A 7,871-nucleotide genomic window follows, 5' to 3' on the forward strand; every position below is an offset into this window, starting at 1 on the left:
CACACCTCTTTCAGATATTAAATGAGATATATATTATTTATAGTATATACACTCAATATTAATATAAAAGTATATGTATAAATAAATATATTTATTAAATATAATCAAGTAAATAAATATATATCTTGGTTATAAATTTTTTTTTTTTGCTACAGCATCAGTTGCCGACACAAAAATGTCTAATTTTTTGCGTCGGCACAAATTTGCCGACGCAAAAGGTCTATGCCGACTCAAAAGGTCTAATTTTTTGCGTCGGCACAAATTTACCGACGCAAAAGGTCTATGCCGACTCAAAAGGTCTATCTTTTGCGTCGGTAAATTCAACCGACTCAAATAATACTATCAAATATTAATTTTTTGTGTCGGCCAACGGTGCCGACACTAAAGGTTTGGTATTTGAGTCGGTAACTCTGTGCCGTCTCAAAAAGGCTACCTTTTGCGACGGTAAAATTTGCCGACTCAAAAAACCGACTCAAAAGACCCTTTCTTTAGTAGTGATATAATACTTGTTAGTTAAAATGCCTAGTGTGATTCATTTTTTTCAATTCCAATGCACTAGGCATATGATTAGGCATTTTGCCTCAGCTCATATTCACTAGCTACATGTAGCTAGCCTTCAACGCTAGGCAAAATGTATTCAATCATTAGGATCATTTCCCTCCATCTTTGTTGTTGACGTGACATTCTATAAAATTAATAGTATTTGGATAAATAGCTAAAATAAAGAGCATGGTTGGAGTAAAAACATAAAACAGTCGATAGGCAAAATAAAATATATACTTTATAGTAATATTTAGATAGGTAAAATGCCTACTACTGTTGGAGATGCTCTAACAATGAATGAATTGGAAAATGAAGAAAGAAAAAGTTTTATTTCCAATTTTGATATTGGTGGATGTATTGAGATTTGATGTACTTTTATATGAATGTGTGGCAATAGTCAAGAGAGGCTCCAAATAACTAATGTTGTGTTAATTGTGGGATTTAAAAAAAAAAATTAGAAAGAAAATATATAAATATATATATATGAATTTAAATTTCTTTTCAAATTTTCTATCCAACCATAAACATAGCGTAAAAGATTCTTCCTCTCCAATTATTGGGGAGAGCTTGTGTTGAATGTGCACGGTACTTCGTGTGTATGCATGAGTGTGAGTGTGTAGTTTCTCAAATGATAAAAGTGGGAATGTTCTAATGCTTCGCCCTTCACAATTGTAAGTTTGACGAGGCAAAAAAACATTTATATTGGCGGCAATCACAAATATCATCTTAAAGTGGTTTGTTTATTTTATTTTATTTCAGTACTTCTAAATTATCACTTGAAAAAAAGATTGAAATGAATATCCTATGAAAAAGTAAAGAAAAAAAAAACAAAAGCAAATAAAAGTGGAAGAAAATGTCAGTGATCATATACAGTGGAAAAGAAGAGAAATTGTAGTAGTATAACAATCAATGAATTGGAAAATGAAGAAAGAAAAAGTTTTATTTCCAATTTTGATATTGGTGGATGTATTGAGATTTGATGCACTTTTATATGAATGTGTGGCAATAGTCAAGAGATGTTCCAAATAGCTAATGTTGTGTTAATTGGGGATTTAGAAATGAATTTAAAAAGAATATATATATAATGGATTTAAATTTTTTTCTCAAATTTTTTACCCAAATATAAACCTAAAGTAAAAGATTCTTCCTCTCCAATTACTGTGTTGAATGTGCATGGTACCTTGTGTGTGCTAGTGGTTGGACACATGCGTTATTCATGGAATGTGATTTTTTATTAATTGTCAATACTGTAATTATGCGTGTCTCTTAAATTGGTATGTGATATGTATATAAAGTATAAAGATTTGTATGAATAAATTGACCTGTATTCGAAATACAACTAGGCAAGAAATGAATATATACTCGGCTAAAAATTTAAAATGATAAATGAAAAATTGTATAAACATAAACATTAATTTATAGCTAAATTGTTGATATCACAATCTTATCTTCAACAATAAACATAAACTAGTCCTTTAAATATATAGTATCACACAAATATTTTTTTATCATCTTCCCATTTCAATTTTTCGTAATCCGTATATGTATTACAATTGAAAGTATGAAATTAATTGCATAATTACACAATTTTTTTTAATAATTCATCTCATTATCCAATTCATTGAACCCACCATCACATATTATTTTCATACTATTGGCGTAAGAATATACTAATATCAATATGTAATATATTTTTATATATTAAGAGTTGTTAAGTCTCGTTTCATGTACCACAAATATCTTGCATGATGAAAAATATAATATTAGCCATTAATATACAATTGCTATATAGTTGTGAAAAAATAAATATAAAAAGTACAATTATTGTCGTGATGTAAATGTTTTGCAAAATCTGAATTTGTTATTAAAAGTGTTTGTTATGTACACTTATTTATACGACATGTATGTATATATGTATTGAATATAAGTTGATAGAAGAATAATATACAATTTCGTAATTTTTTCCTAGCAAATATAACTATATTACTAAAATAATACATGTTAGAAAATTAAAGTATTCGATGGTAATATAACATTACAAATTGCCAATATATGAATACAATTTTTTTTTGATCGGCCAATATATGAATACAATAACATTTATAAATTTACGTTTATATTATATATATATGCAGACATTGACACATATAAGATATCACAAAAGTATATGTGAAATCTTTTACAACAATATAATACAAGTAATAATGAAAAGTTAATTATTCATAATTAAATAGTTCATCATAATGCAGATATTTAGTGTTACATTTTTGTGTGTATGCACCATTATTTAATTAGATTATTAAATTCACATAAAAATTGAAAATAATATGTGAATAATTTGTGTAAAATTAGAGATTAGTGATTGTTTTTTTTTTTTTTTTTTTATAAAAAAATAGAAGTTTATAGCATTTGGTTTGGTTTGATTTATTTTTTCAAACTTTTGTTTTGAATTTATTTTTATGTTTTTTGTCTTTGACACTGTTTTTTTTTTTTTAAATTTTAATAACCCCTTTATTTTCTTTTTAGAGTCACTTAATTTAATACTTTTTTAATTTTTAATTTTAATTTAAAAAAATAATTTATTGTGTATTCCTTTTCGAAATAATAATATATATATAATAAAAAATAGTATATGTTAGAATTTATAATTTTTTTTACTAATATTTTACTTTTTAATTATATTTAGATTATTAGATATTAGATTTTCATGTAAAAGTATAATTTAAATATAAATTATGAAGAAATTTCAGTATCTTTAATCACCAAAATTAAGAAAACTTGAAAAAACAAAAAATGAAAAATAGATTTAAAAATTAGGATAAATTACAAATACACCCCTTATGGTTTACTTAAAATACGAATTGCCCCTTGTGGTTTGAAAAATTAAAAATACCTCCATATCAGAATTTTTTATTTAACAGAATTAATTGAAAATGTGAAATTTCTAATTGTTCATCTATACAATAATAAAATTATCTAAATTATTAATTGAAATAAAATTTTAACATTATTAAAAACTGTTAATTAACTTGATGATTTATTAATAAAATGACCTATTTGTTATGAAATTAGAAACTTTAGAGGGCATAATATAATTTCTAAAACCACAAGAGTTAATTTATAATTTAAGTAAACCTCAAGGGGTGTGTTTGTAATTTACCCTAAAAATAAAACTAATGAAAGTAGTTCTTATTTAAAATTTTGAAATCATAACTTGGTTATTAAAGTGTCATATAAAATATTATAGTTCATAAAATATAATTTAAACAAAAAGAAAGTGTGTGAAGATAACCTTTGAAATTTTGAGATGCAGCACAAACATCTATTTTAAAAATGCATGCGCTTTTCCATGTTTAGATTCGAGCGAATGTATACAATTTTAAGATTGAGGCAGAGTTATTCACAATGATTTAATCTATGATGAACAATTGTAAATATTATGTATATCAGTATATAAGCAGATACAGGAAATAATTAAGAAAAGTAATTATTTTTTGTTCTTCAATCATCATCAATGTAAAAAATATATGATGGATAACTGTAAATATTAGGGTAAATTACAAATATACCCCCTGAGGTTTGCTTAAAGTACAAATTGCCCCCTGTAGTTTGAAAAATTACAATTATCCCCTTGTTAAAAATTTTTATTTAACAAAATTAACTAAAAAAAAAAAATTCATAATTACTCTGCTATACAATAATAAAATTACCTAAATTATTAATTGAAACATATTTATAGCATCATTAAAAACTGTTAATTGACTTGATGATTTATTAATAAGATGGACAATTTGTTATGAAATTAGAAATCTCTTGGGGGTGGAATGTAACTTTCCGAATCATAAAGGGCTATTTGTATTTTAATCAAATCTCAGAGAGTGTATTTGTAATTTATCCTAAATATTATGTATATATAGAAGCATATACAAAAAATAATTAAGAAAGAGTAATTATTTTTTGTTCTTCAATCATCATCAATATAAAAAGAGAAAATTTATTTATTTATTTTTTATAAGAAGGGAGACAATTTGTTTATATTTATATAGGACTCTTGAAAGTAAATATATTGTTTCTGAGTGTTAAATCCCAAAAATAAAGAGATAGTTAGTTTATATAAGATTGTTCATAACTTTTAAAAAATATAATAGATTTGAGAGGTAAAATTAAAATTTAAAAAAAAAAAAAAAAAGAGTAAAAAACATGACTGGCTCTTCACAGTTTTGTAATAATAGTAGATGTATGGGTGTGAGTGTGTAGTTTCCCAAATGATAAAAGTGGGAATGTTCTAATGCTTCGCCCTTCACAATTGTAAGTTTGATGAGGCAAAAAAACATTCATATTGGCGACAATCACAAATATCATCTTAAGTGTTTTTTTTTTTTTTTTTTTTTTTTTTTTTTCAACTTACATGAAATGTATAATGGATATTTGTGTATCTTTATCAAGGATGAGATGAACATTTTATATAAATTAGTTAATGATGTGGGTAAAATTCATATTGTTTAGTGATAAAAAGGGTCAATTGGAGGACAAGGTAACTAAATAGTTTATTGTCCAACAGGTCACATGTTTGAATTTTATGAAAACCAAATATTCTAAACCTTAAAGTCACTAAAAATTTATCTGTTCATTAATTTTAGAATATCAAAATTAATCAAAGTACATGTTAATTGATTCGAATATCTAATTATAAAAAAAATGTTAGAAAAACTTCAATATTACACTATTTTAATGGTGAGATCAAACTTCGATAACAATTCTTCCAAATTTATCATCAATGATATATTATCTTTCATCTTAACCTATAAAATTACAAAAAATTAATAAGAGTTTCTCTCTCTCTCTGCGGCCTATCGATGACATTTACATTTGATTTTTGATACAGAAAAATAATAATGATATTTGTACAACATTATCAAATTAAAAGAAGTCATCAAAGGGATTGATGTCTTATAAAGGGAAATTTTAATAGATATGCACTTTTAATTATATTATTTTTTTTAATTATAATATTATTTTAATTATAATTTATAAGTTTTTTAGTTATATCTCATTATATTTAGTTATGACTCAAAAAATTAAAATTATGTTATTTTTTTTAATTATAAAGTGCATATAGTGTATCATATAAATTCTATGAAGCCAATTAAATTGGGTCACCTTGTGATTGGACTAGTAGATAAGTGTCAACATAATTACAATGTATCTATCTAACTAGGTTTTCTTACTTGTAACTCTCACTTCTGCGTCAATAAATTTTCTTTGTCGACAAGGCCAAAAAAAAAAAAAAAAAAAACAAACAAACAAACAAACAAACAGAAAAATTATGCCACCTAATAAAAAATAGGGACCATTAAAAATTTATCATCCACATAGGTTGTGATGATTGGTACGTAATCCACCTTGTTCTCTTGAGTTATGTTGGATTTGTTTTCGTTATAATGCCGTTTTATTTTAAGTGTGGTCCTGTCAACGGTTGGGCCCGTTGTTTTTGAAAACTTCTCCTCAAACTTTTTGTTCTTATTTGTTTCAATTCCGAGTTTCCGCTTGTTTCGGAAGGTGCGAGGTTGGGTCCGGAGTGTCTTGGGGTGAACTGAAATTTTTTCCAGGTTGGAGAGCAGAGCCGCACGTGCGGGAGGTGAGGCCGCACGTGCAGAGAACTAGATGAAGCTGTGTGCTAGACTACATTACATGAAAGTGCAAGAGTGGACGTGCGGGAGAGGATTGCACGCGCGGGGGTGGATGCTGCATGTGTGGGAAATGTCAGATTTGGAAATTTCTATTTTTTCTCTCCTTGGGGTTGAGTTTCTCTCACTTTTGACATCTCTCTCTCTCTAAAAATATCATTTCATCTCCCCTCTCTCTAAAAACCTCCACCAAACATGTTAAACTCTTGATCTCTTCCAATCCATTGAGATTTTGGTACTAGTTCCTTATACCAAAACGACGAGCATATCGAGGGCTTCGTTTTGACCGGTGAAGATCGAATTCCGGCAAAGTTGATTTTTGGGCTTTTCTCCTCTTTTCTCTTTGAGGTAGGGGATTTCTTACTTGCTCATAGGGAGTTAATCATGAGATTAAAATTTATGGGTTATACTTTTGTTGAGTTGAAACTGAGTAGGTTGTGGCCTTGATATCTATGAATTAAAATTTTGAGAAATAAAATGAATGGATTGGGAAAATGGGGGAGTATTTTAACTCGGAAAGTAGGAGAATTGACTTTCGAAATAGAAGAAAGAAATGATAATTCTATGTGAATTTCATAAATTAACTCGAGGTTGAATTATGAATATTCATTTTACTATTGTTGTTGTTGGATTTAAAATCTCATGAGAGTTGAATCATTATAATACGTGTGTTAAAACACAAACATTTAGAGGTTTTATCCTTGGTCATCGGTGGAGGATGACATTGTTGTGTTGAACAGTTGTGTGTATGTATTACACTTTAGTTGGTTATACTCTGTTGAATAGTTTGTGTGTATGTATTACACTTGTGGGCTGTACCTTGTTATGTAGTGTTGATTGGTGACGTATACTGCGCTGAGAATGAGAGGTAACATTACCTTTCAGCTAGCGCCTGGAGAATTGGCCGCGCTCAGAATGAGAGGTGCCAAAACCTTCCAGGTAGCGCCTGGAGAACTTGGCAGAGGTACCATTACCTTCTAACCGGTATCTGGTAAATTGGCCCTTCATTATGAAAAGATGTATCTTTGGCTTACCGTGCTTTAGGCAGGTAAAACAGAGCTTGTTTATCATTATTGCCTCAGTTTGATTGAGTATGTTATGTGTTATGATGATTATATTTTAGTAAGGTTGAGTTGTCTTATAAGTTAAGTAGATGTGTTTATGTATATTAGGACGTGTTAAAGAGTGGTTGAAGAAGTTTCTTACCATAAAAATAGTTTATTAATCTCTTTAACCTTGGGCTTAAGGCCGAGAATGTGATGAACATGTGGGGACGTGTGATAACCCTGTTCCGTATTATGCTAATGGGTCCTTATTATGAGTTTGATTATATGTTTAATATGATTTTGTGAGCCATTATGTAAAAATGTGTGATTTTGAATTTCTATCTGTTTACCGTTAGAATATCTGTTTGCTTATCAACTTTGGGAATTAAATTGAAGGCCTTATCAGCCACAGAACCCGAAATTGATTACGCCATTGTGATTGGCATAATTTTTAGAGCTTACGGTGAAGTTTAATTGAAAAATTGATTCAGACCAGATTAGGTTGATTAAATTAATGAATTAGTGCCCAATTGTTATTATTATTATAATGAAATTAGTAGAGAGTGTTGTAAAAAGGCACTATACACTCAAAACC

The sequence above is a fragment of the Camellia sinensis genome, chromosome 3, assembly GCF_055761805.1.
Source record: "Camellia sinensis isolate YWXY chromosome 3, ASM5576180v1, whole genome shotgun sequence".
NCBI lineage: Eukaryota > Viridiplantae > Streptophyta > Magnoliopsida > Ericales > Theaceae > Camellia > Camellia sinensis.